This window comes from Sus scrofa, chromosome 8 (assembly GCF_054392235.1).
Source record: "Sus scrofa isolate SSC_HxYL_T2T_F1_AM1 chromosome 8, Sscrofa_HxYL_maternal_Yorkshire_Landrace_v2.0, whole genome shotgun sequence".
In the NCBI taxonomy this organism is placed as follows: domain Eukaryota; kingdom Metazoa; phylum Chordata; class Mammalia; order Artiodactyla; family Suidae; genus Sus; species Sus scrofa.
In genome coordinates this window covers 98474018-98501849 of record NC_139390.1, presented here as the reverse complement: position 1 = coordinate 98501849, position 27832 = coordinate 98474018, and the positions used below count along the sequence as shown (strand labels likewise).

The window sequence follows — 27832 nt, the reverse complement described above, 5'->3', positions numbered from 1 at the left end:
TCTTTATACTGCCCTGCTGAGAACTTTTGACCATGTTACCTTGCTTTTCTCCTTCTCATTACCAGTCATATGTAAACAACACATCCTGAAAGTCTCTTATTCTACTGACATAGACCAAAATCCTAAGCTACATAAAAGCTTCCTTTTTCTCATTTGCTTCTGTAGCTCAATATTTTGATAATTTCTCTTTGATAAAAGATAGAGAATACTTATCACTATAAATACTAAAGATATTTTGATATCACAGATTTAATTTTTTATCTTTTTTTCTTCATTTACAATGATTTTTATTTTTGCCATTATAGCTGGCTTACATACAGTTTATTTTTAGATAAAACATTCAAATGACATTATTCATCCTTATTTATTTATTTATTTATTTTTGTCTTTTTGCCTCTTCCTGAGCCGCTCCCGAGGCATATGGAGGTTCCCAGGCTAGGGGTCTAATCAGAGCTGTAGGCACCGGCCTACGCCAGAGCCAGAGCAATGCAGGATCCAAGCCACGTCTGTGATCCACACCACAGCTCACAGCAAAGCCGGATCCTTAACCCACTGAGCAAGGCCAGAGAGCGAACTCGCAACCTCATGGTTCCTAGTCAGATTCATTAACCACTGCGCCACGACTAGAACTCCCATATTCATCCTTATTTTAAAGATGCAGCTTCTAAATACAACCATGCAGATGAGCAGACCATGTTTTTATTACATGAGAAATCTGTAACGTAATATTAGCTTTGTTGTTAGAGTTTCTTTATTTAATACAGAGTTGAGAATCGGTAGCATCGACGTGGCCCTTAACATGTAGGCTTGAATAATAACTCTCTTCTTTTATTTATAGAAAATGTCCACTCAATTGCCATTGCATTAAACTTCTAAAGCATGAACCCAATATACAGCATTATGGCTTATTAATTTTAATTAAATCCCTTTCACTTTTGATGAATAATACAACTTCTTGTCTACTCTAATACACATAAAATAGAATCTGAAAATATTACAATGGTGAAGTTTAATTCTTTATCAGATATTTTCTTAATTTATATTTCTCCTTCATTTATTTTTTCTTTGTTCATTTATCTTTTTAATTCTGCAGAATGGAGTTTTGAAGTATTCCAAAATTGGTGCTTCAGTCAAAATCTGTGCTTCTTTTAGCTAATGCTTCACACGTACAACTTTCTAAACCAGCGTTCTCTTGCTTCAACTGTCACATTTTAAAATAAATTAGAGACTCACCATCCACTGGCTATTGAAGTTCATGAATTAATTGACTTGAATGTTTTGGCTTTCTTTGATCTAAGCTATTTTCTCAGTAATACTGTGATTTACCTGACATTAAAGGGCAAACTGAGCAATGAGTTTCTGGAAGTACATTCATATAAAAACGACTCCAGTATACCAATGAATGGCATTAATTGCACTTGGGATATTTACATAGAAGGAGGATGCTAATATAACATTTCTACTATATATAAAATGTCAGATATTATAATCAGTGTTATTTCAGTGAAAGACATGATCATTTGGTTCTATTCAGCAAATGTAGTTAACATCTACTACCTGCAGGCATTTTGAAGGATATCAGGAAATAACTATACCTAAAAATGAAAAGTGAATATAGTCTGATTTTAGAATATATCCCTTCCTATGCACAAGCTCATTCTGGTTGTTGGCTGAATCAAACTGGTTATAGGAGAGTGGTCACCATTTTCTTCTTGGCTGTCAACTGGGGGCTACTCTTAATACTTAAAGACCTCTCTCTAGTCCTTTCAAGTAGGACCCCACATCTCAGAAGAACCAAGGCAGGTCTTATCTTTCTCAAGCTTAGGACCTCTCTGATTTTCCCACCTCTATCTCTTATGCCCTCAGCTAGAGAAAGTTCACTGATTTTAAAGGCTCCTACAATTAGACTGGAGCCACCAGGATAATCCAAGCTACTCTGCCTACTTTACGCCCTAAACCTAAATTTTTCCACATAATGTAGTATATTCACAGGTTCCATGGATTAAGACATGACTATCTGTCAGGGGGAGGGGGGCCATTTTTTCTACAACCCTAGGTATTCTTTATTTTTCTCTCTAAACCATACATTGCTAAAATAACATTTTTTTTCATACAGGAAAGTAGCAGTTTATTTTGATATAGACTTACAGGATAAGGAAATTTGGGGGATAAAAATTATAAAGGATAATCTACATTGGAATGATTAAGAGAGAGACTATAAAAATCTGTAATGTAGAAATGCTGAAATCGAATTTCGGGCTCTTGAGCTTGATGACCTGATGCCTAAAAATTAGGAAGCAGAATTTGAGGAGAATTGGTCAATACAATAGTTGGTATGTTACAGACAAATTCACATTTGGACGAGAAGGAGATATTCAGAGAAGAAGAATTAGACTGAGGCCAGAATGTTATCATAGAGTGGTGGACCTGTGGTGGGCTCATTAAATTATGTGACCCAATTCCATTCAGCCCCATCAATCCCACTGCAGGTGTGTAATGGTCAGCAAAAAAGAAGGGTCTACATCTGTGCTGACAGAGGTAAACAGAGATGGGGGTCATAGGGCAGGGGGCTCAGCAACAGAGGAGGTGGGAGAAATAAATTTTTTTTGAATAAGCCTTGAAGCTTATGTCCAAATAGCTAAAATATTTTTTACAAGCATTGAAGCTTATAAAACTACAGAATACATGGGAGTGAAAGTAGCTGTTGGTAAGCAATACATATAATTTCTCTACTATAGGTTCAACTTTTTAAAAAGTATTTCTGAGAAAAAGATATGCCATTTCAATTGAAAAATAAAACGATAAAACATTGGGAATATATTCTCTTTGTGAAGAAAACATGTCAAGTGGTTAACGGTATTTTAAGAAATTTTTCTAAATATATTTCCCTCAAAGTAAAAACTTACTAAATTAACTTAAACAGAGTTTATTTTGACAAACATTTATTAAATTCTCTGACTGTAGTGAAGCAGAGGAATTATTAAGTTAGGGACATTGCTCTCAATGAACTTACAATCTAATTATAAGTAGTTATAATAGAAGTCAAATAAAAAGCTCTTTGGGCCTTAATACCAAACAAAGGATAAAATATTCACCGTATGCCTTTCTAAATTTCAATAAGATTTCCTTTTACCTCTTTAGAAGTTCATTTATCATCCTCTTCCCTCCTTTTATTAAGTCCACTACTGACCACTGCTAGTTAAGAGCATAAAATCTTAAGAGTCACAGAGACTTTAGACCCTGCAGGTCCAACCTCCTCAATTTATAGGGCATGACTGAACCTTTTTCTAGCTTTTAAGTTCTTTAAAGAAAAGGTACTTAAGAACAAAAGCTTTTCCCAGCCTCGTCAGAATCAAGAGCTTTGTATCACATTATAACATCTCCAAAAAGGCAGTTTAAAAAGAAAATGATCAAAGTTCACAATTCCTATATCAAAATACTGTCATGCCTATGTTTCATTTGAGAGGGCATTCTTCCTTATATTTCTGTACATTTTATAAAGTATTTTACTTCCCTGTAAAATTTATTTCTCTAATAAATGTCACTAAATACAAAAAATAAAAGAAGGGAAAGAAAGAAGAAAAGAATAACCCATATATTTTTCCAAGAGTCCACAGGTAGATGGATGCTAACAGTATCAATTGAGGTTAGTTTTGTGCCCACGATGATCAACCTTTGAGAATGCTCCATGTGCACTTGAAAACAATGCATATTCTGATTTTTTCAGATGTAATGTTCTAAAATATCAATTAATTTTAACTCTTCTATTTTGTCATTTAGGAACGCTGTTGCCTTACTGCTTCTCTGTCTAGAGCATCTGTCCGGTGGTATGAGTGGCGTGTTAAAGTCTCTTACTATTATTGTACTGCCATCAGTTTCTCTTTTTATGTCTGTTAGTATTTGTTGTATGTATTTGGGCGCTCCTATATTTGGGGCATATATATTGACAAGTATAATAACCTCTTTTTGAATCAATCCTTTTATGATTAAATAGTGTCCTTCTCTGTCTTTCTTTATGGCTTTTGTTTAAAAGTCTATTTTGTCTGACATGTGTATTATAACTTCCGCTTTCCTGTCATTTCCATTCACATGAAATATCTTTGTCCATCCCCTCAGTTTAAATTTATATGTATTCTTTGCTCTAAGGTGAGTCAAAGAAATGGAAAGATACTCCATGCTCCTGAATTGGAAGAACTACTGTTGTAAAAATGGCAATATTACCCAAAGCAATTTACAGACTCAATGCAGTCCCTAACAAATTACCTTTGACATTTTTCACAAGACTAGAATGAACAATCCAGAAACTAAGATGAAACCATACAAGACCCAGAATTGCCAAAGCAATCCTGAGAAACAAAAGCCAAGCAGAAGGTGTAACTCTCCCAGACTCCAGGCAATATTACAAAGCCATCATAATCAAAAGAGTGTGGTACTAGTACAAAAGCAGACATACAGACCAATGGAACAAAATAGAGAACCCAGAAATAAACCTAGACATCTATGGTCAATTAATCTTTGACAAAGGAGGCAAGAATATAAATTGAGAAAAACAAAATCTCTTCAGCAAGTGGAGCTGAGAAAACTGGACAGCTGCAAGTATATCGGTGAAACTAGAATACACCCACACACTATGCACAGAAATAAAATCAAAATGGCTTAAAGATTTAAACACAAGACAAGAGACCATTAAACTCCTGGAAGAGAACATAGGCAAAATATTATCTGCTTGTATTTGGAATGGATAGCAATGAGATCCTGCTGTTTTCTTAGGTCAGTCTCTTAAGGCAATAGAAATAAACCAATACGACCTAACCAAACTGACAAAATTTTGCACAGCAAAGGAAACCATTAAAAAAAAAAAAAAACTAAAAGACAACTTACAGAATGGGATAAAATAGTTTCAAATGATGCAACCAACAAGGGCCCAATCTCCAAAATATATAAACAACTCATACAACTCAACAGCAAAAAAGACAAACAACCCAGGTGAAAAATAGGCAGAAGAGCTAAAAAGACATTTCTCCAAAGAAGACATACAGGTAGTCAACAGGCACACGAGAGAATGCTCAACATCACTAATTATCAGAGGAATGCAAATCAAAACTACAAGAAGGTACCACCTCACACTGGTCAGAATGGCCATCATTAACAAGTCTACAAATAACAAATGCTGGAGAGGGTATGGAGAAAAGGGTACCCTCCTATACTGTTGCTGGGAATGTAAATTGGTATAACCATTATGGAAAACAGTATGGAGGTATCTCAGAAAACTAAACATAGGACTATTATATGACCCATCAGTCCCACTCCTGGGCATATATCCAAACATAACTTTCATTGAAAAATAAACACAGACCCCTATGTTCATTGCAGCACAATTCACAATAGCCAAGACATGGAAACAACCTAAATGTCCACTGACAGATGAATGGATTAAGAAGATGTGGTATATATAAATAATGGAATACTACTCAGCTATAAGAAGAACAAAATAATGCCATTTGCAGCAACAAATGGAACTAGAGACTCTCATAGTAAGTGAAATAAGCCAGAAAGAGCAAGAAAAATTCCGTATTATATCACTTATATGTGGAATCTAAAATATGGCATAAATGAACCTATCTACAGAAAAGAAACAGACTCATGGACATGGCAGACAGACTTGTGATTGCCAGGGAGGGGGAGGTGGAGGGAGTGTGATGGACTGAGATTTGGGGGTTAGTAGATGTAAACTATTGTATTTGGAATGGATAAGCAATGAGATCCTGCTGTACAGCACAGGGAACTATATCCAATCACTAGTGATGAAATGTGATGGAGGATAATGTGAAAAAAGAATATATATATGTACAAATTGGTCACTTTATTGTATAGCCGAAATTGAGAGAAAACTGTAAATCAACTCTAATAAAAAACTAAAAGTTAAAAAATCAATTGAGAGTGACTGGAAAGAAATCAGTCTCTGTTTTACTATTAATGACTGAGAATATTTTGCATGAACAGAAAAATCTAACTGGAATTCTCCAATGTTTTTTTAAAGATGTCGCTGAGAACAGAAACTAATAATCAAGCATTAAAGTGGTACATGTGACTATTATTGTAAATCCAAATTTTGAGCTGGGGAAAATACTTTAAAGTTTCAGCGTGACTATACATTAGTAATTCCCCACTACAGATATTTCAAGGGTGTCACAATGCCACCCCAAATATTATTTTGGTTTTCTTAATCTATTTCTTTCTTAAAAATTAACAGTGAGGAAAATCAGAAGTTTCTAAAGATGAGATCATTTAGTTTAGTTTTGTCTTTAAAGGCAGCATATATGATTTTTAGTTTCATGGCTTTTATTTACATCAAGTAGGTGCTTGCTGACTTGCCAGACTATTCTAGCACAGCAGCCTATCCACAGTGCATGATTTTGAGAATCAAGATTCAAGATCAGAATGAACAAGGCTGCCTTTCTATTGAATCACCAAGCTGGAAGCCTAGGGCAAATAAAAGCATAGTAATTGGACTGATTTCAGAGCTTCATCTACACGATGAGTTTGTAGATAGTAGTTTTTGTTTTGTCCTATTTATTGTTTTTGTTTTTATCTTAGCTTCAATGTATACATCTAAGGATGACCTGACCCCCTTGCTGTACAGTGGGAAAATAAAAAAAAAAAAAAAAAAAAAAGATTGGAAGTTTATTAGGGCATGGTGGCAGCCAGTGTATTACACTACCTGATTGTTCTTAAATTTGTTTCAGCTTTATGTGCACGTGTGTGGGCACACACAGGTGTGAGAGTGTATGTGTGTGTGTGTAGTTGAATATTTTGAAGCTCAATTTCCTTTAAGACTTAAGTCTCTAGCTTGAAGATCATATTCTCTAGCTTAAAGACCATAAAGTCTGCTTTCTTTGGCATCTTTTAATAAAACAGTATCTAGACAGACCACATTCTTTCTTCAACCATCAAGTAAAAGGAAGCAAACACAGCAAAACCTATTTTTGTTGGCATTTGTCACTAAGCTCAGTCCATTCTATGCCTCCTGATCCTTACCGTTATTCTCCGGAGCTCATATAAATCTTGGGATTTAATATTTATTTATTTATTTTACTTCTCCATGTTTATAAATCTTCTCTTTTGTAAGTCTGATTTTTAAAAAATCTACACTCATTTAAAACCTCTTTCTTTTCCTTCTCATTTGCATTAATGTTGTCAAGATTAATTTTAAAAACCTTACATTCCCATGAGTCACAGTGTAAAAGGACTTTTATTTTTAGCTTAATTACATCTACAAGGAAAGAACTGGTGGGTGACAGGAAAGTCATAAGTGTTTTTAGTGTTTAAATGAAGTTTGGGTATTGTAACACTGAATCTGAACATTTTATCGACAAGAAACCTGAAGTTCAGAGATTAAGTGATTTGTATCAAGTCACATAGATAGCATAGAGAATTATGCTCAGCTATTTGATTCAACATTTAATACTTCTGGTGAAAAAATTGTTATGATTGACTCTAATTGGGATCGAAGGAAACACTAGTCATAGTCTTAATTTAGAAAATCACATTTTACAAACCTGAGAAAACATATAAATAGAAAGATCTACAAATAAAAGTAATTTAAAATATTTTATGAAACGACAATAGTGAAGTTTACTACTCTGAAAAAGAAAAAAGAGAGAAACTAACATAATTTTAAACATCAGTAAAAACAAGTCTGAAAATCTATTATAAATTTAATTCCAAAAAAATAGCCTGTTTTACAGCATACTATGTAGACATAGTTTGATATAATTTTTAAATTATATGATTATGTCTTTCAAGCACTTAAGTCAAGCTAGAAAATTTCATACACTTGCACACTTGATGAAATGAAATTCGCATTTGCTTCTCATTATCTCTAATATGAGGACAGGCAGCTAGGGGACAGTCTATTGTAATTATGACTAGAGTTTTAAAAGCAAACAAGAAAAATGTCCATACTAAGTAGGAAATGTTGAAAAACCACATGTCACAAAATCGAGAAATTTATGGTTTAAAATATTACATTGAACTCAATTCCAAAATCTCTTGTTTGAGACAAAGATTTACCCCAAATATGATAAAGAGCCCTCTTTGGAAACCAAGTAAACAGGTCTCATAATAGTTTTAGATCATACATATATTTCAGTATGATCTTGAAGAACCTCATGAGAATCGAAAAAAATGCAGAATGGTGAAACCATGGGAATTTATAGGATACTTGGGCAGCTATACAAGAATAGAACTGGAACACCACAAGAGCTCATTCTGAGCTTCGAAAACTGAGTCAAACAAATAATGGCATCATTGTTTCACCTAATTGACTAGATTTATGATAAACAAATAACAGATATGTTAAAGTCGGGCACTGACTGACTTCATCTCTGACTCATTCTTTGATTATCTGTAGGTTAATGAGTACCCGGATTAATGAATTATAACCCAGTAAATGTAAACACCATTTCAATCACTTTGATTAACATAAAGTCTTGGAATAAAATCCAAAAATCTTGGACTGTATTCCAAATCTTCATAGTTTGATCTATTCATAGAAATATAATTATACTGATTCTAATAAAAAAAAAAATCTCAGACAAAAGGACCACTCTGAGGTCTCAATGTCTTAAAGAACAGTGAAATAACAGAAGAAAGATTCCACGACCTAAGGAAAGAGTTAGGTCTTCAGATCAATATTATTCAAGCAATGGAAGAAAAATACAATTAAAAGATGCACAAAATTATCCATTCATGTACTCATTCACTCAACAAATATCTTAGTTGTTGAAAATATGTCAATGAACAAAACAGATCAAATTTCCTACCTCCATGGAGCTTAAATTCTAGGGAGACTTGATATATTAATAAATTATATATTAGAATAAATATAAATGATAAAAACAAAGAAAATGCCAGAAAGAGAAAATATTCATTTCTACTTTTAAATAATATGGTCAGGAAAGATCTTAAAAATGCATTATTGGGGTTAGGACTAAAACATGTAATGTGGGACTATATGATATCTATGGGAATTTATTCCATGTATAAACATATCCTGTTGTCTCCATTTCAAAATACATAATTCTATCTTAATGGTTTTTAATGTCAACAAAATGTTTCTAAAAATCATAAATAAACCCAGGCAGGAAAGCAGAATTCCTAACAAAGGGTAATGCAAAATATCAAATTTTCTCAAGTACGAATAACAATATTATAGAACAATATTTACCAAGTCTAGAAGAGGAAGCTTGTGTATAGAATTTTAATATTTCTTCATGGCTGCAGCTGCTAAATATGGGAGTTTCTGGGCCAGATATTGAATCTGAGCCACAGCTGTAACCTATGCCGCAGCAACGGCAACATTGGATTTAAATCCACTGGGCTGGGAATTGAACCCACATCTCTGCAGCAGCCCAAGCCACTGAAGTCAGATTCTTACCCTGTTGCACCACAGCAGGAACTCCATGTATAGAATTTTAAATGAGCCAAGACTATCATTCATTTCTGATAATATCTGAATTGTCTATGCTTGAGTTCAGAAATTATCTCATCTAAATATCTTACCTAAAAAACACCAAATTTATATGCTTAAGAAAATATATTGAAAGTTGAATCTAATGAGAGATCCAAAGAATGGAAAACTTACAGTTTAGGGAAAAAAGAAGAACTCTTGTGGAAGATTGAAAGAGTGTTTCTTTTTTGACTAAATACTTTGAATACATAATATAATAGTGTCAAGGTCAAAATAATTTCTAAAGTTAAACAGATTTATTTCTGTCTTTATTTGATTCTTTGGTAGCATGTATTTACAAGTAATAATTATGTTCCTGATTATCACTATCATTGTTGGAGTTTGTACTTGAGGAAAAAATATTTTTTAATAATTACATATTTTTGGTAATATCTTCCTTCCAATAGTAATTGCATTAAATTCTATCTAGTGTATTATGTTGTTACTGGGCTTTGTCACCTTAAACCAAATTTAATGCTTGGGATTGCCTGGGTCACTCAGACGATTTTAAGTCCAAATGAGGAACCAGGATACAAATACTTTCAAGGAATAATTTGCCATCTTTGCCTTTGAATCCTTAATCTGTTAATAAACACATACCCTCCTCCCCACACCCCAAATGTGTATATGTAAGTGTGTGTGTGTGTGCATGCATATGTATATATTGTTTCTGTAACAAATTACTATAAACTTAGTGTCTTAAAACTACATCAACTTAATCTTTAGAGGACAGAAACCTAAAATGAGTTTGCAGGGATAAATTCACTCTAGAGGCTTTGGTAAAGCATTCATTTCCTTATACTTCTAATTTCTAGCGGCTGCCTAAATTTCTTGGCTTGTGGCTCCATCTATCATATTTGAAGTCAGCAATACAGCATCTTCAAACTCTGACTCTGCTTCCATTATCAAACTTCCTTTTCTGATTGATGCTCATGCCACCATTCATAAAGACTTGTGGTTACAGTGGGCCTATCCAGATAATTAGGATAATTAAAGGATAATCTAGGATAATCAAAGTACTTAATTATATCTGCATGTCCTTTTGCCATGTAAGCTAATATAAGTTCAAAGGTTATGGAGATTAGACATGGGCATTTTAGGGTCATTATTCAGCCTAATATGTACGTATGTATGTTTATGTATCAAGATAACCTCGTTGTAGTGGAAAATCATTTAAATCATTTTTTTTTTTTTGCTATGGGCTATAGCTTATTTTACAGAATAAAAAGTAAAAGTGATCACTGATTCGATTTCTTGTTTTCTTGGGAAGACCTGCCACTAGAAAATTCATCTAGACAATTACTCAATGAATCTGGGCAATTAGCTACTCCATATAGAATGCAAAATTTTGAAAATATCTATTATTGGAGTTAATTAATATAGATGTATACCATACCCAAACTTTGATCTATAAAAGTAAAAATAATAAAAATCACTGAAAGCTTAGAGAAGAATTTATCCAAGAGAGAAATTATAAAAATTTCAGATCAGATTTTAAGTCTTTTCTTATATATTAGAAACCTCCAAATTCCCTTCTATCATGCAGAAAATACTCCTTGAGCAATTTCAACTTCTCAGGTGCTTTCATCCTAGCGAAATTTGGAGAGATTTTTGTCTGCAGGCATTAAAAGCACTAAATCCTGTAGTACAAAATACCACTTAGGCTTCTGAGTTTTTCACCACTGTATTCAGGAAGCTCTCTCATTGAGTAGCATTCTATAATAACTTTAAGCAGGATATTATTTAAATACACATAGAAATTTGTTTTGAAAACTCTTCAAAAAAGAGCTAACTCTAATTATTAACACTAACAAAGTAAATATTACCTATAATCATAGAGATGATCTATAAAAGGAAATAAGTCCTGAGACAAATACTGCTGTAACACCAAGGAGAAGCAGATTAGAGGGAAAAGGAAGATATGGTTTAGTTCAATATCCTCAAACACATGTAGATTATTATTGTCATGACCAGGATTGGTGGTGATATTACATATTTATTTCCCAAATGACAATTATGGATAGTCATGAGCTAGAAGCTGAGAGCTTGAAAGCTCTCTGTAGGCATGTGTAGTGAATTGTGGAGAGAGGGTATTATAGCAATAGCCTGCATTGTTAATGCAACACTGCAGCATTTTACACATCATCATAAGCTGAAAGTGGTTATCAGTAAAGATTAGAGTCCAGGTGCTGGAACAAAAATAAAATAAAAACAATGATGCTGATCAAACAGTGTGTCTGAATTGCGGGCATAAATGAGGAGAATGTAGAAGATTCAAAAACAACAGTAAGAGCATACATGTAGATTTTTCTTTACATCTAAGGAAAGGAATCTTATATGTCTTTTTATTTTTTTGTAGAACATGAGGAAAAAAAGCCCAAGGGCAGGCAGAATAAATGAGAAAAATGAGACGACAGAAGGAATTAAGTCTCAGTTGGCTTGGCTAAGCAAATTTAAATGCCTAGCTATGTTCTTTAAAAAAAAAAAAAAAAAGTTGTAGATTTGTTCTGTGTTTATTTGTTTCTTTGGGATTTTGGTCAGGACTTACTTATTTTCTACTATTGAGAACATTTTTTGTTTGAGTATTTTTGCATTTATTTAAATGAGTAAATCCTTTTAAGATCAGTCTTCAGACATTAAAATTCATATGCCCAGTGATGGCACAGGTAACTTTTTCCTAAAGCATACTAGCAGAGATGATGACCATTCTCTTTTTCTTCAGGTCTTTTAATAGCAACATTGTAAAATTAGATAGTTCTTAACATGTTGTTTGGCTTTCACAATACAGATACACATGACATGATTTGGGATCATTCACTAAGAAAAGTGACTGTAGAACTACATTCTTCTAAGATTTCCCTGCTATTCATTTTATAGTTTTTGTGAATTTTTAGCACAACCCCTTCCAGTACTTGTAAACTTGGACATGAGGATAATCTGACTTCCTACTTGTATGCATATCATCCTGACACCTGATTCTCCGAAGGGGATTCAAGACTGCACAAAGCTGCCATGTTATCACAGTCCTTCAAGAAAGATTGCCTGAAGTGATGTCAACATCAGACATTCAGCTCTAGTTGACACTGAAACATCACTTACAGAAAACAGTTGCTTTGGGCATATTTTTATTTGAGCTGTAACAACTCCATCTAATCGTCTAAATGACATACTTGTGGAAATAATATTAATCAATATCCAATTTTATTATTTTAGCTACTTATTTAATTATTCACTACCTAATATCATTTTCTACTTCATTTTTTGCCACTTTTGGTATTTATATTGAAAAATGATACAGAATGATTTCATCCCATATATTTAATAGCAAAGTAATAAAGAATCTTCATTTTCAAGATCAACATAAGGACCGAATGAGAGAATTTTGAAAGCTTTCTCTATAACCACTACAGTTTATTAAGTCAACTTACCAAACAAAAGAAATGAGCATACATTTCAATGTTTTCAAAACATAGAGGATTAAAGAGAAAATTCAGAGGAGACAATCAAGACATAGACAAAGAGAAATAAAGTTTTAACTTTAGCACATTTATTTATATACTGAGATAACTACATTTACATGTCTGATCATTTCTTCAAGACCCTAGGAAGGTCGACACAGTGCTCATGAAATATTGCCCCCCCAAGCCATTTCCTACAGATTTTGTCTTTGTTTCCTTCAAAAAGGTATTTTTCAACCACTCTGAAATATACTGCTCTACCAGTTCTTACTAAATTTTGAGAACATTTCATGCAGTATTGTTCCTTATGATTGTACCATATATCTTCTAGGTGAAAAGTCCTGCACTATATTATTCTAAGGAAGAGAAAAAGTTTCTGACATCCCCATCACTATTTCTCTTTCTGACAGTCCCAATAGAGCCTCACATTGCTGCCTGATTTTCTCTCCTGACAGCAAGGCCAAACCAGCCACCAATTCAAATAACAGAGAGGGAGGTGGGGTGGGGGAAGGGGAGAAAAGTGAAAGGTAGATTTAAATAGTAACTTGAAAATATTTCTCATAGTATAAAATATATCATAGATCAAAATAATGTATTCTAAATGTTTTGGCTAAAATTTCCAATTCAGTCAGCCTCAGTCTAATGCGAATTAATTTTTTCTCAATGTCGCCTCAGATTATCTTTTCTTCCACTGTTTTATATAATTCTATCTATTATTATTTGACATTGCAGGCATTAACATTTCATTTCAAGAAAAAATGAATTGTAGGATGTCCTAAAATTTGTACCCATGAGATTTTAATTTATGGAAGTGGCTTAGGGACGACATGAGGAGGCCAATGCGAATTGAAATAAGATTTTTATGTATCACTTACATTTCCTAAAAAAAAAAAAAGGGACATGTTACACCATCCAGAGACATATAGAGATTCACTGAGTTTAGTCAGGAGGCAGAAGCAGGAGCAAAGGGGAAGCCGAAGTTAAAATTTTTAGTATTGGAGTGTCTTTGGAAATGCAACCTGGGCAAAATATACAGTTTGGGGTTGGCTAATGTGAATAATTCCTTTGGGCTTTGAGCTGTAAGTGTGGTCTCTAGTTGCGTGGTACGTGGCCCTTGAATGACTCAGGGCCTAGCATAGTATACTGACTTCCATGTAAAAGTTAGATGAGTTGGTTGGGGCTATAGACTTCGAATTGATTGATTTACACATGAAAGGCTTGCTCATAGGCAAGCTGTAATTATATTTAGGAATTAGCAAGCCCTGGGATGGGCAGTCACTCCCATTTATAGACTCCCCAAATGCCAGAGCATAAAGAATACAGATTAAAAATTTTTGTTAATATAATTGGCCCTGTGATGAATTGATGCCAAATAGAAAAATACTGAATCTAAGAAAACACAGAAGATAGGATTTATTAAAGAGTGCTATGGCACAAGAGGATTGGTAGCATCCCTGCAGCACCAGGACACAGGTTTGATTCCTGGCCCAGCAGAGTGGGTTAAAGGATCCAGTGTTGTTTCATCTGTGCTGTTCTGGCTCAGATCTGATCCCTGGCCCAGGAACTCCATATGCCGTGGGGCAGCCATAAAGGACAAAAAAGAAAAGAAAAAAGTACTTAGTGAAAAATCAGACATTGAAAATATCTCTATGAAAGGTAGGTTTTGAAGTGATTGTTAGAGCCAGATTTGGTGGTTCCTATTGACCAAAATATCACTAGAACATTAGACAAAAATCAGGATTTTTTTCTTTTTCATATTTAAAGAAGGCACAACTAAAATAAAATAAATGACCTAAAATTTTTGCCTATATTTAGTGATTACACTTGCAAAGCATATGTATTTCGCTTCATGAGTATGAAGGCAATAATGCTGGAAGACTCATTTCCAGATCTTAGAAAAAAAAGAGTAATACAAACAAAAACCTTTACATTAATCCCTGAGATTAGAACTGTTAATAAACATTAGAGAAAGTTTTTTAATTTTCTAACAATTTAAATTATTTATAAAGTACTAATTCCCATAGCTTTCTCTTTTATTTCAGTGTCATATCTACAAATACCTGCACATACCCATTGGTTCTTTTTTCCTATTTTCTATTTTAGCAAGCTCCACTATCTATGCTATAGATCTCATCAGGAAGCAAGCTCCACTATCCATGCTATAGATCTCATCAGGATTTTCTCTGGTGACAACTTTCCCTCTATCCTGAGTCTCATGTGTCAGATACTCTACAAATATTTATTCAGTGTCTATTACTGGCTCTGTCTAGGCTTTAGGGACATGGCATCCATAAATATGACTCTGAAAAAGTATCTTTGTAGATATAATTAAATTTAGAGTCTCAAGATGAGACTATCCTGGATTACCAGGGTGGGTCCTAAATGGATTAACAAAGGTCTTTATAAAAGGAGAATACACAGATAAAGGAGGAAGCAAAGGCCAAATAAAGAAGCAGACAGAGACTGGAGTTATGGCACTGTAAGCTACAGTACATCTAGAGCTACCAGAAGCTAGAAGAGGTAAAGGATTCTCTTCAAGTATCTTTGGAGGGTATGCGTATCTTTAGGTTGAACCATATGAAATTTCTGATTTTTATAATTTTTGCCATCATAAATAGCAATTTATCATTGCTTGAACATAACACAGGCTTGCAGAACTTGAATTTTAATAGATTTGGCTAGAGATATAAATTTCTTGAAACATCAGGCTATCTAAATGATTTAAATACAAAGGGAAAAATTCATAAAGTGAGAAGAGGGTTGGCAAACACATATTTAAGATGCAACTAGAGGAAGAGATAAAGCTGTCTGGGAGGTTGAGAAGGAGCAGTCAATAGCCTGAGCCAGAACAATAATATAACTGACTTAACCAGACTCACGAAGAGGTTAAAATAACATGGATCTCAAATATAGTCTTGCTGTCAACAACTTATCTGGACCATACAAGTATACTAATTCATTTAACTTATAATACCATGAACCAGGGACAAATTATGACAACAGAAATTAGACCATTTTGCCAACATACAAAGGAAAAAGTCTATGCATGAAATATTTATATTGTATAAAATTAAAAAATATATTTGGAAGATATTAACTATTTTAGGTAATAAATACATACATTCTTTTAAAACATAGACCACTATAGCTTAGTAGTATGCTATCTCATATGTGGTTATGCTATTGATATCGATCAATAGAGATCTACATCACTACAGATGGTAGCTAGAAGCTATTCTTTCATCAAGTTCTGTTACCCATTCCCATATTTTTTTCACTTTCTTTCCAATAACAATTCACTCTCTCCATAATAAACTCTCCTATTAAGGAATACAATTCATTTAGCCAAGTAATGGAATAAAACTATAATACCATGAAATAAAATTTTAATATATAAGGTTATATAGTATTTGTGGAAATACTTTCTTAAAGAAACCAAAGTTTTCAAAGTAAAAATAACCAAGTACTTATTGCATATTTTATTTAAAATACACTTCCATTATTTATACTATAATAATTACATTGTAAAGATAGTATAATTCTTAAACAAAGAAAAATGTTTTGAATTGTGTCTTATGATAAGAGTGGAAGTTAGCATAATTCCAATAAGGTTACTGGTGTTCAGCTTTTGGAACGGGGATTTAAAACGCTGAAGTATTAATAAAGAAAGTTCAAGAAAAAGTGTCAGAGATCATCTGAAAGCAGGTGGAAAAAAAACCCAGAGAGAGTCACAGCTTTATGGCAAGGGTTAATAAAACAAACAGCAAAAAATGCCCCTTATGAGCTCAGAAATCTATAGAAGGGTATTAAAAGTTAAAGGAAACCCCCCTCTCCATCAACTGGGAGATACAAAAATCAGAGTTGATTAGGTTACAGTTTCATGGGGGGGGGGAGTGGCCACATTTTGTCCCTACTTTGGAGATTTTCAGATGAACTGACTCCTATATTATGCGGTCTTTTGTGACTGGCTTCTTTAACTATGTGTAGTGTATTCAAGGTTCATTTACGTTGTAGCATGTATCAGTATTTCATTCTATTGTATGTACAAATAACACTCCATCACCGGGACACAACACATTTGTCTATCCATTCTTCTATCAATGGAAACTTTGGTTGTCTTCATCCTTGCCTATCATAAATACTGCAACCATAAAATTCACACACAAGTTTATAACTGGAAATATGGTTTCATTTTTCCTGGCATATGACTATCAGTGGAATCATATGGTTATATATATGAGATTTTTTTTTTTGGATGCCCCCCCCCCAAGCATGTGGAAGTTCTTGGGCCAGGGACTGAACCCACGCCATTGCAGCAACTGAAGCCACTGCAGTGACAATGTCAGTTCCTTAACTCGCTGCACCACAAGGGAACTCCTTACTGTGATATTTATTTTCATTTCCTGATGACCAATGATATTAAATATTACTTTCAGAATGCACTATTTGTATATCTTCTGTAGAAAAATGTCTACTCAGATCCCCCTGCACATTTTTTTTTTAGCTGGGTTGTTTATCTTTTTACCCTTGTGTTGTAAAAAATTACTCATCATATATATAATTCAAAAATATTATTACCTATTATGTGGTTGTATTTTCATTTTCTTAATGGTGTCCTTTGAAACAAAGTTTAAATTTTGATGAAGTTGCATTTATCTATTTTTGCATTCGTTGCTATGCTTTTGGTGTCATATCTATGATACTTCTGCCAGATTCAATATCATGAGTTTTGTTTCTGTTTCTTTCTAAAAAGCTTATAGTCTTTGCTATTATGTTTAGGTATTCTATTATTTTTTAGTTACTTTTTTATGTGGTGTGAGGTAAAGGATCTATGTCACTGTTTTACACATATATTCAGTGTCTCAGAACTATCTGCTATAAAGACTAATTTCTCCCAGGTCTTGATACTCCTGTCAAAAAAAAAAAAAAAAAATCAGTTGACTACAGATACATGGGTTTCTAGTCCACTGATCATTATCTCTACCAATGTGCCAATACAATTCTGACTTTATTATTATTTCTTTGTAATCAATTTTCAAATGGGGACATTCTACTCTTCCTACTTTACCCTTTTTCAGGATAGTTTTAGCTAAGTCCCTTGCAAGTCCATCTGAATATTAGCATCATCTTGCCAATTTCTGCAAAAGAAGTCAGCTGGGATTCTGATAGAGATTGCTTTAAATTTGTAGATCAATTTGGGGGCATTTTGCTGTTTAAACAATGTTAAATCTTCCAACCAATGAATATGGGATACTTTCCCATTTATTTAGATCTTTAATTTCTTTAAACTATTTTATAATATTCAAAGTATAAATTTTGTACCTCTTTTGTTAAATTTATTTCTAAGCATTTTATTCTTTTCAATGTGATTGTGAATCAAACTGTTTATTTTCCTAATTTCATTTATGGATTGATCAACCCAAGCTATACTTTTATACAAATCCTTGAATTATTAACTATGCAATACATTATTTTAATTATAGTTTTCTGTTATTTCTGAATAAAACCTTACATTAAGAAGTGATTGTTGGAGTTCCCATCATAGCTCAGTGGTTAATAAACCCAACTAACATCTATGAGGACGTGGGTTTGATTCCTGGCCTCTGCTCAGTGGGTAAGGATCCACATTCTCTGAGCTGTGATGTAGGTTGCAGACGTGGCTCAGATCCTGCACTGCTGTGGCTGTGGTATAGGCTGGCAGCTACAGCTCTGATTTGACCCCTAGCCTGAGAATTTCCATATGCTTCAGGTGTGGCCCTAAGACCAAAAAAAAAAAAAAAAAAAAAGTGATTATTAGGAAAATACTGAATTTTTAAAAATGACTTTTTCTCTTTTGATTACAAATGTAATGCATATTTATTGGAACATTTTATAAAATATTATAAAATAATTAACCCATTACATTAAAAATAATTACAAATATTTTGGTGTATTATCTTTGAGTTTCTTGATACAAAGTACAAAAAGAAACATGTGGATGTAATACATAGAAAAACACATTCATATAAATACTAATGCACACTTATAAAACCCTATATCCTGCATTTTGACTTATTTTTATATCAGAACATATTATATTAATTAGTACTTTTATTGTTATTTTTGAAGAGAACATACTATTGTTGCATGGGTTGTAGTAGTCATTTACATACAGAACAAAGTTATAGTGCTTTCAAATTTTACTATTAGAAATAATATTTTGATGAAAATCCTTCATTTTTGATAGCTCTGTGAAAATCTTATTTTTTAGCACGAAACAGAAGTAAAACTACTAGGGCTAACATATAAAAATGATATTTTCTTCTAAAAATATAATTTTCTCCATATTTAACTGAAGCATGTACTCCCCCAAGTTTAGCTTAACCTTAAACACTCCCAAAATCTAATTCCCCAGTTCTTCCTATCAGGATCTTCTGTAAATTTATGACACTTTCTTTTATCTTTGATAATTATTACTCCTTTTACCTTGCCTTCCTCCCATGTTATAACCTATTTTTTCAAAGTCTATTTAAAAAAAAAACCCCTTTGCTACAAAGTTTTCCATGATTTTCTTTGCCCTAAATAACCTCTTTAACACTTCCCCATCTCTCTCTCCTGGCCTTGAGTTACTGGGGCCTATTTCTTTTCTTTTTTTTTTTTTTTTTTTTTTTTTTTTTTTTTTTTTTTTTGTCTTTTCTAGGTCCACACCCATGGCATATGGAAGTTCCCAGGCTAGGGGTCCAATCGGAGCGGTAGCCACCAGCCTATGCCAGAGCCACAGCAATGCGGGATCTGAGCTGCATCTGTGACTTACACCACAGCTCACAGCAATGCTGGATCCTTAAGCCACTGAGTAAGGCCAGGGATCGAACCCGCAACCTCATGGTTCCTAGTCAGATTCACTAACCGCTGAGCTACAGTGGGAACTCCAGGGAGGGCCTATTTCTTTTATCCACTTTCAAACCTTGATTTACACAGCATGTGTATCTTTATCAATGCATATTTTCTTTATGCATAAAAGTTCATCAAGTACTTCTTACACATATAAATTAATTACATCTGTCTGTTACACAAAATTGAAAAGGTCTTTGATCTCACAGCACATCCCACTTGTAATAACTCATTCTGCAGCAAGTAAACAACTTGCAAAAAAAGGAAAACCTGTAAATTGATTTTGTTAATGTGAATCTTAGTACATGCTCATTGAATTGTTTATTATGATGTTCTCAAATATCAGGACACTGTGAAATCAAATGTAGCAAGATGCTCAGTCTTAAAATCTCACTAATGATAGAATTTAGTGTCGCAATTATGATGTATTCATCCTTGAATATTAATTATATTTTATGATAATATCTGAATATCTATATTGAAATGTTAGTATATACATAATTAATTGGAGGAGGAGGTTAGATATCAATATTTATAAGCTATAATATTGCCTATTTCTCATTGCAAGCATTATTAGTAAATCTGTTATAGGAAATCCATCACGGACTAATGATTTGAAGGAGAAAAAAATCATCCTTATTATTTCACTTCCAAGAGCAGGAAATTGTTTTCAATAAAATAAACTTTTTAAAAAAGGTTTCATTTAAATACAATTTTGTTTTGAGTTTTGCTACATAAGTTATTCTGCCCTAACTTCTATTTATGGAATTTATCCTCAGTGGAATGAAGTAATTAATTTGAAGAGAAAATATATTCAGAGTCAGAATTTCACAATATGAAGTTTCTTTACTCATCTGTAAAACTGCTCCCTTTGTCAAAAAGGAGGAGAGGTGCAAACAAGCCAGGAGACAGCTCCATGGGAAGTGAGGACACATCATAGAATACATCTTTAAAAATAACAAGGGAGAAAAATACTTCCTACCTGTAATATTATCAAGCCATCTAGAAATACATTTGATAGCATCAAACAACACTAAGGAAAATATTCCTGATTCCATTTTTTTGTTGTTGTTATTTAGTTTCTAACTTCTGCCTCTCGCTCATTAGGTTCTTCCTTTTACTCTATTTTATATTTCTAGGATAAGAACTGTTACATATAATGTAGGGTAGCAGTTTTCTTGTGCTTGATTATAGACATCAATTCCACTTCTTCCTTTCTGAGCAGTCACAAATCAATACTAGTTCTTTTGCTAAAAAGAAGAAACAGTGGAAGTGATGAAGAAAAGCAAGAATTCCTTTTTTTTTTCATTTGTGGCAAAGAATGCCCCTATCTATACACTTTTGACTTCTAAATGCACAATGGTGAAATACAGAGCCATTCTCTGTGAAATATACTATGTACAAGCTTTATCTCACGTTTTGCTTTAAATCCAAATTACATAGATTTATTTATTATTTATTTTGTTGATATTGTTTAGATTTACCTCTTTTAAAGCAGAGTCAGGTCAATTAATGCCAAACTTTTTTTTTTAATTTTAAGTGTATTTGACATATCACATTATGCAAATTAAGAAACATGCATTGGAAAACATGTTAATTAGATACAATTATATACTGTAATATGATTCAAAGTTCCAAAAGCAGTAATTTGCTACAGTTTCTATAAAGATCTTCAAGGTTGCTGCTTTTGTTTTCTATTAGACATCACTATGAGAGCACTTATATTTATTTGACATATGCATTTAAAATGTCTTATGTTATATCTGTGACCTTAAGTTTCAATGAGTCAATGCAATTTACATTTTATAATATACTTTATATGAGAATAAAATTTTCCTAAAAGCCTTTATTAAACATAACATTTATCATACTATATTCTATATTAGTTTTCTTTTCTGAGTTTTAAAATAAGTCATGAGATTCTTGGTGTAAGGGATTACACCTTTTATCATGTTGAATTGCAGCACTTTGCCAATTTTCATCTATATTTTACCTACAAAAAATGAAAATGTCATATGATTCAATATAATATACCCTCAAGTGCCTAGGGCTATGTAAGATCATACTAGATGCTCAATAAATGAGGAGGTGAGGGGCTCAACCTTTCCCAAGATACTTAAGAGTTTTCTCCTAGTAGTCCACTGCCACCCTGTGCCATGTTTCAACCACTGTGTCGTAACCCTGTAAAACACCACTTACTGCTTGGAAACTAGACAATCCAGCACCTTGGCATGCGCTCTCCTTTCATCACCATACTTGGCAAGCCCACATAGTGAATAAATGTAAATATCTGCCTTCTCCATGTCAGCACTCAGACAATGCTAAAGGTAAAATACAGCATATTCAGGAAAACTGAATTAATGTCATAGTTACTGATCTTAACTAGATACCTGATACAGTGCAGCAAACTTCTTATGTTCAGATTCTTCTACTTTGAGAACAAATTTTCATGTATGGGTTACTCTCCTCAAATCCATTACTTCATTCTCAGCTTGATAATTTTTCACTGGAATGGTTGGCCAAGGCCAACCAGATGTATAAGCACAGGGAACTCTAACTAATATTCTGTGATAATCTATATGGGAAAGAATCTGAAAAAGAATGGATGTATGTATATGTAGAACTGAATCACTTTGTTGTACAGCAGAAATTATAACAACACTGTTATTCAACTATATTTCAATAAAACTTATAAAAAAAAACCCTAAACCTTTAAACGCATCGAAAGTGTTCCATCTTTCCTTGTTCTTTATTCCTCTTATAAGTGTCATGTTCCCCTTCATAGCTAAGGTTTCCATTCTCTGCTTAAAATTCTTCTGAGTTAATCTCATGTTATCCGCACTCTATCTGCAGCATCCTTTCTCTTCAACACTTGCTCTACTATTCCACTATGATGATCCTTGACCACACCAAGTCCTCCAAACACTGATCCTATTAATGCTTTAGTGTCTCTAAAGCCTTAATGTGCTCTCCTAGTTTCTCATTCAGCTTAAATTAATGGTCAGTCATTGCCATCACACACTCTTGAACAGAGACTCCATACTTACTACTTCCTTGGTGAAACAACAAACCTGGTTAAATCCAACTCTCAATTTGTTATGGGCTTACTTCCTATAGCTAAGAGTGCTGGAGAAAATTATAAAATCATAAAGACTGCACTCATTTAAAACTTCTAGCATAAACCACAAATGAACTATGAATGGTACATTTCAATCATACTAAATTTATTTAACCCAGTCACTCTCCCATGCTTGATAATTATTTGCTCCCAACAAGTACTTTGCCATCTTTCTCTTGTTTCAAACTTCCTTTCTAAATTTATCTGCACCACAACAGGAACTCCGAGACATCAACCTTTCTTCTAATTGTCTGTTCTCAACACAGAAGATATTAACACAAATAAAAATATAAATCTCAACTTTATTATAATATTATTCATATAAAATCATTTAATGGTTCTCTCCTAAATGGAGTAAAATCTAAAGTCTTTTGATAGTCTACAAGGCTCTACATAATTATGCCATCTTGATTTTTTTTTCCTCTCCATATTCTCAATTTTGTTCATTTTGCTCCAGCCATACTAGATATCCTCAAAAGGCCTCTGCCTTAGTCATTTTCTGTGCTTGAGATATTCTTCCCTCAGATACTTAAATGGCTAAATCTCTCACTTTACTGTCTTTTCAGTGAAGGCTACACAATTTTTTAAAATGGAAGTAGACTTAAAATGTTAGACTAGTTTCAGGTGTACAGCAAAGTGATTCAGTATTTTATACATTATGCATTATACAAAGTTGTTATGGTATTACTGACAGTATTCCCTGTGCTGCACACTACATCCCTGTGACTTATTTTAAAATTGGTAGTTTATATCTCTTAATACCTTTCACCTATTTTTACACATCCTCCTACCCACCTTTACACTGGCAAACACTACTTTGCTATACCTATGAGTCTGTTCTGGTTTTGTTTCATTTGTTCATTTGTTTTTTTTGATTCCACATGTAAGTAAAAATACAGTATTTGTCTTTGACTTATTTCACTTAGCATAATAGCCTCTAGGTCTACCCTTTTTTCTTTTTTTTTTTTTTTTTGGCTACATCTACAGCATGCAAAAGTTCCTGAATCTGTGCCACAGTAGTGACAACACCAGATCCTTAACTGCTGGGCCACTTGGGAACTCCTATACATGTTTGTTCATTCTTTCTGTCTTTCTTTCTGTCTTTTTGCCATTTCTTGGGCAGCTCACTTGGCATGTGGAGGTTCCCAGGCTAGGGGTCAAATCAGAGCTGTAGCCGCCGGCCTACGCCAGCGCCACAACAATGCGGGATCCGAGCTGCGTCTGCAACCTACACCACAGCTCACGGCAACGCCGGATCCTTAACCCACTGAGCAAGGCCAGGGACCAAACCCGCAACCTCATGGTTCCTAGTCGGATTTGTTAATCACTGAGCCACGACGGGAACTCCTATACATGTTCTTTAAAATGGCAATATTTCATTCTTTTTTAAGGTTGAGTTACATCTCTATCTCTATCAATCTACCTACCTATCTATCTACACCACTTCTTTATTTACTAATTTGTCATTGAGCACTTAGAGTGCTTCCATATCTTGGCTATTGTAAATAATGCTACAATGAACATTATGGTGCATAAATCTCTTAAAGTTAGTGATTTTGTTTTCTTCAGAAAAATACCCAGAAGTGGAATTATTGGATCATGTGATAATTCTATGTTTAGTTTTTTGAGGAAACTTACTATTTTACATCGTAGCTGTACCAATTTACATTACCATCAACAATGGAAGTTCTCCTTTATATCTTTGTCAACACTTGTAATTTCTTGTCTTTGAGATGACAGCCATTCTGACAGGTGTGAGGTGAATCTCCTTGTGATTTTGATTTGCACTTCCCTAGTGATAAGAGATGCTGAACATCTTTACATGTGCCCCTTGGCCATTTCTATGTCTTCTTTGGAAAAATGCTTATTCAGGCCCTCTTCCTATTTTTTTATTCAGCTTGTTTGGTTCTTTGATATTGGGGACATGTCATTTACAAATATTGTCTACGTTTTCATTTTATTTATGATTTCCTTTTGATGTGCAAATTTTTTTAGTTTGATGTGATATCATTTGCTTTTTTGTTTTTGTTGCTCTTTCCTGAGAAGATCCAAAAAAAAAAAAAAAAAATACCACCAAAAATACCAAAATGTATACCACCAAAGTGTTCTTCTAGGAGTTTTATATTTCTGGTCTTACATTTAGGTCTTCAATCCATTTTGAACTTATTCTGTACATGCTGCAAGAAAACAGTTTAGTTTAATTCTTTTATATGTGATTGTCCGATTCTCCCAAAACCACAAATTGAAGAGACTGTTTTTCCTCTATTGTACAAAATCATTGCCTCCTTTGTCATAGGTTAATTGAGCAAATGTGCAAGAGTTCATTTCTAGCTCTCTTTGCGAAACTCATCCATGTGTTTGTTTCTGTTCAAGTACTACACTATTTGGATTACTATAGCTTTGCAGTTTAGTTTGAAGCCAGGAAGCATTATACCTCCAGTTTGGCTATTCAAGATTTTTTTGTGGTTCCATACATATTTTGGGATTATTTGTTCGAGTTGTGTGAAAAATTCTCCAGATATTTTGATAGGAATTTCATTGAATCTGTAGATTGATTTAGGTACCATGGATATTTTAACAATATAAACTTGGAGTTAACATATAACTCCAACTCACAAACATGGAATATCTTTACATTTATTTGTGTCATCTCAATTTCTTAAATCAAGGTCATAATTTTCAGAGTACATGCCTTTTCCTTCCTTGGTTAAATTAAATTATTCCTTGTTTTTTCTTTTCATGCAGTTTAAATGGGATTGTTTTCTTGATTTTTCTTTCTGACAGTTGATTATTATAAGTGGAATGGAAGTGCAAAATATTACTGTATATTAACTTTGTATTCTGCAACTTTAATCATTTATTTCTAATAGCTTTTTTCATATTGAGGTTTATTCCCTCTATACCCACTTTATTGAAAAAATGTGATCATAAACAGATACTGAGGTTTGCGAAACGCATTTTTTTTTTTTTTTTGTCTTTTTGCCATTTCTTGGGCCGCTCCCGCGGCATATGGAGGTTCCCAGGCTAGGGGTTGAATCGGAGCTGTAGCCGCCAGCCTACGCCAGAGTCACAGCAATGCGGGATCCGAGCCACGTCTGCAACCTACACCACAGCTCATGGCAACGCCGGATCCTTAACCCACTGAGCAAGGCCAGGGACCGAACTCGCAACCTCATGGTTCCTAGTCGGATTCGTTAACCACTGCACCACAACGGGAACTCCTGAAATGCTTTTTTTTACATCTATTGAGATGATCATGTGATTTTCATCCTTTTTTTTTTTTTTTTCATATCTCCCCAAGGCACCCGTACTTTTTATATAATGATTTTTTTTCCATTATAGCTGGTTTACAATGTTCTGTCAATTTTCTACTGTACAGCATGGTGACCCAGTTACACACACATGTATATATTCTTTTTTCTCACATTATCATGCTCCATCATAATTAACTAGACATAGTTCCAGTGCTACACATCCATCCTAGGTTTTTTTTAATGTGTTGTCTCACATTGATTGATTTGTGAATATTAAACCCTACTTGCATCCTTGGAATAAATTCCAATTGATCATGATGCATGATCTTATTAATATATTATTGAATTAGATTTGCTAATATCTTCTAAGGAATTTGCATCTATGTTCACCAGGGACATTGGTCTGTAATTTCCTTTTTTGTAATGCCCTTGTCTAGTTTTGATATCAGAGTAGTGCTGACCTCACAAAATGTGTTAGGAAATGCCACTTCCTACTTAATATTTTGGAATAGTTTGAGAAAGAAAGGTATTAATTCTCTTTAACTGTGTGGTATAATTGCCCTGTGAAGCATTGGTCCTGGGCTCTTGGCCTGATGGAAATGTTGTTTTGATACTTACTCAATTTCATTACTAATAATCATTCTGTTCATATTTTTTTTTTCTGCCTGAATCATTCTTGGGAGATTTTATGTTTCTAGGAATTTATCCATGCCTTCTATTTTGTCCAACATGTCAGCATTAAATTGTTCACAGTATTCTCTTATGAATGTATTTCTATGATATGAGTTACAATCCTTTTTCATAACTCATTTTATTTTTGTGTCATCTCTTTTTCCTTGAGTTTGGCTAAATGTTTTTCAATTTTGTTTATCTTCCCCCAAAAAACTGGCTCTTAGTTTCATTGATCTTTTCTGTTTCTTTTTTTTTTTTTAAATCTCCATTTTCACTCTGTTCCCTATTTCTTTCTTCCCACTAACTTTTGGATTTGTTTTCCTTCTTTTCTAATTCCCTTAGATATAGGGTTAGGCTAGCTTTTTGAGATTTCTCTTATTTGTTAAAGTAGGCCTACATTGCTATAAACTTCCCTCAGAACTGCTTTTGTTGTGTTCCACATATTTTGGAAATTTGTGTTTCTCATTTTAAAAAATATGCAGGTTAATTTTTTTCATTGACTCATTTGTTTTTCAGTAGCATGTTGTTTAGTCTACATGTTTTTGTGTGTTTTTTTTCCTCCTAGTCTTCTTCCCATAGTTGATTTCTAGTTTCATACTTTTGTAATCAGAAAAGATGTTTGATATGAATTCAGTCTTGTTGATTTTATTGAGCCTTGTTTTGTGGTCTAGCATGAGGTCTATCCAGGAGAAAGTTCCACATGTACTTGAAAAGATAGTATATTCTCCTGTTTTGGGATATAATGTTTGATATATATCTATCAAGTACATCTGATCTAATGTGTCTTTTGAGAGCAAAGTTTCCTTATTGATTTTCTCTCTGGATGACCTATTCATTGATGTTAGCAGGGTATCAATGTCCTCAACTATTATTGCATAATCTCAATTTCTCCATTTATTTCTGCTGAAACTTGCTACATATATTTAGGTGTATGTTAAGGACATACATT

The 27832-nt window shown here is 33.5% G+C and overlaps 1 long non-coding RNA gene across 5 annotated transcripts in view; it reads right to left on the bottom strand.

Moving 5' to 3' along the window:
* LOC110262158 (uncharacterized) overlaps positions 1-27832 on the bottom strand; it is a 439288-nt gene that overhangs the window by 339181 nt on the left and 72275 nt on the right. The window contains exons 3-4 of one of the 5 annotated variants that reach the window (XR_014812988.1): positions 22230-22430; positions 12892-17879 (exon numbers count right to left, since the gene is read on the bottom strand). The exons of 2 other annotated variants lie outside the window; for them this stretch is intronic. This is a non-coding gene — a long non-coding RNA (uncharacterized LOC110262158). Of the gene's footprint in view, positions 1-12891; positions 17880-22038; positions 22161-22229; positions 22431-27832 lie in introns of those variants that run through there. 2 more of the 5 variants (XR_014812987.1, XR_014812986.1) reach the window with 2 other exon arrangements.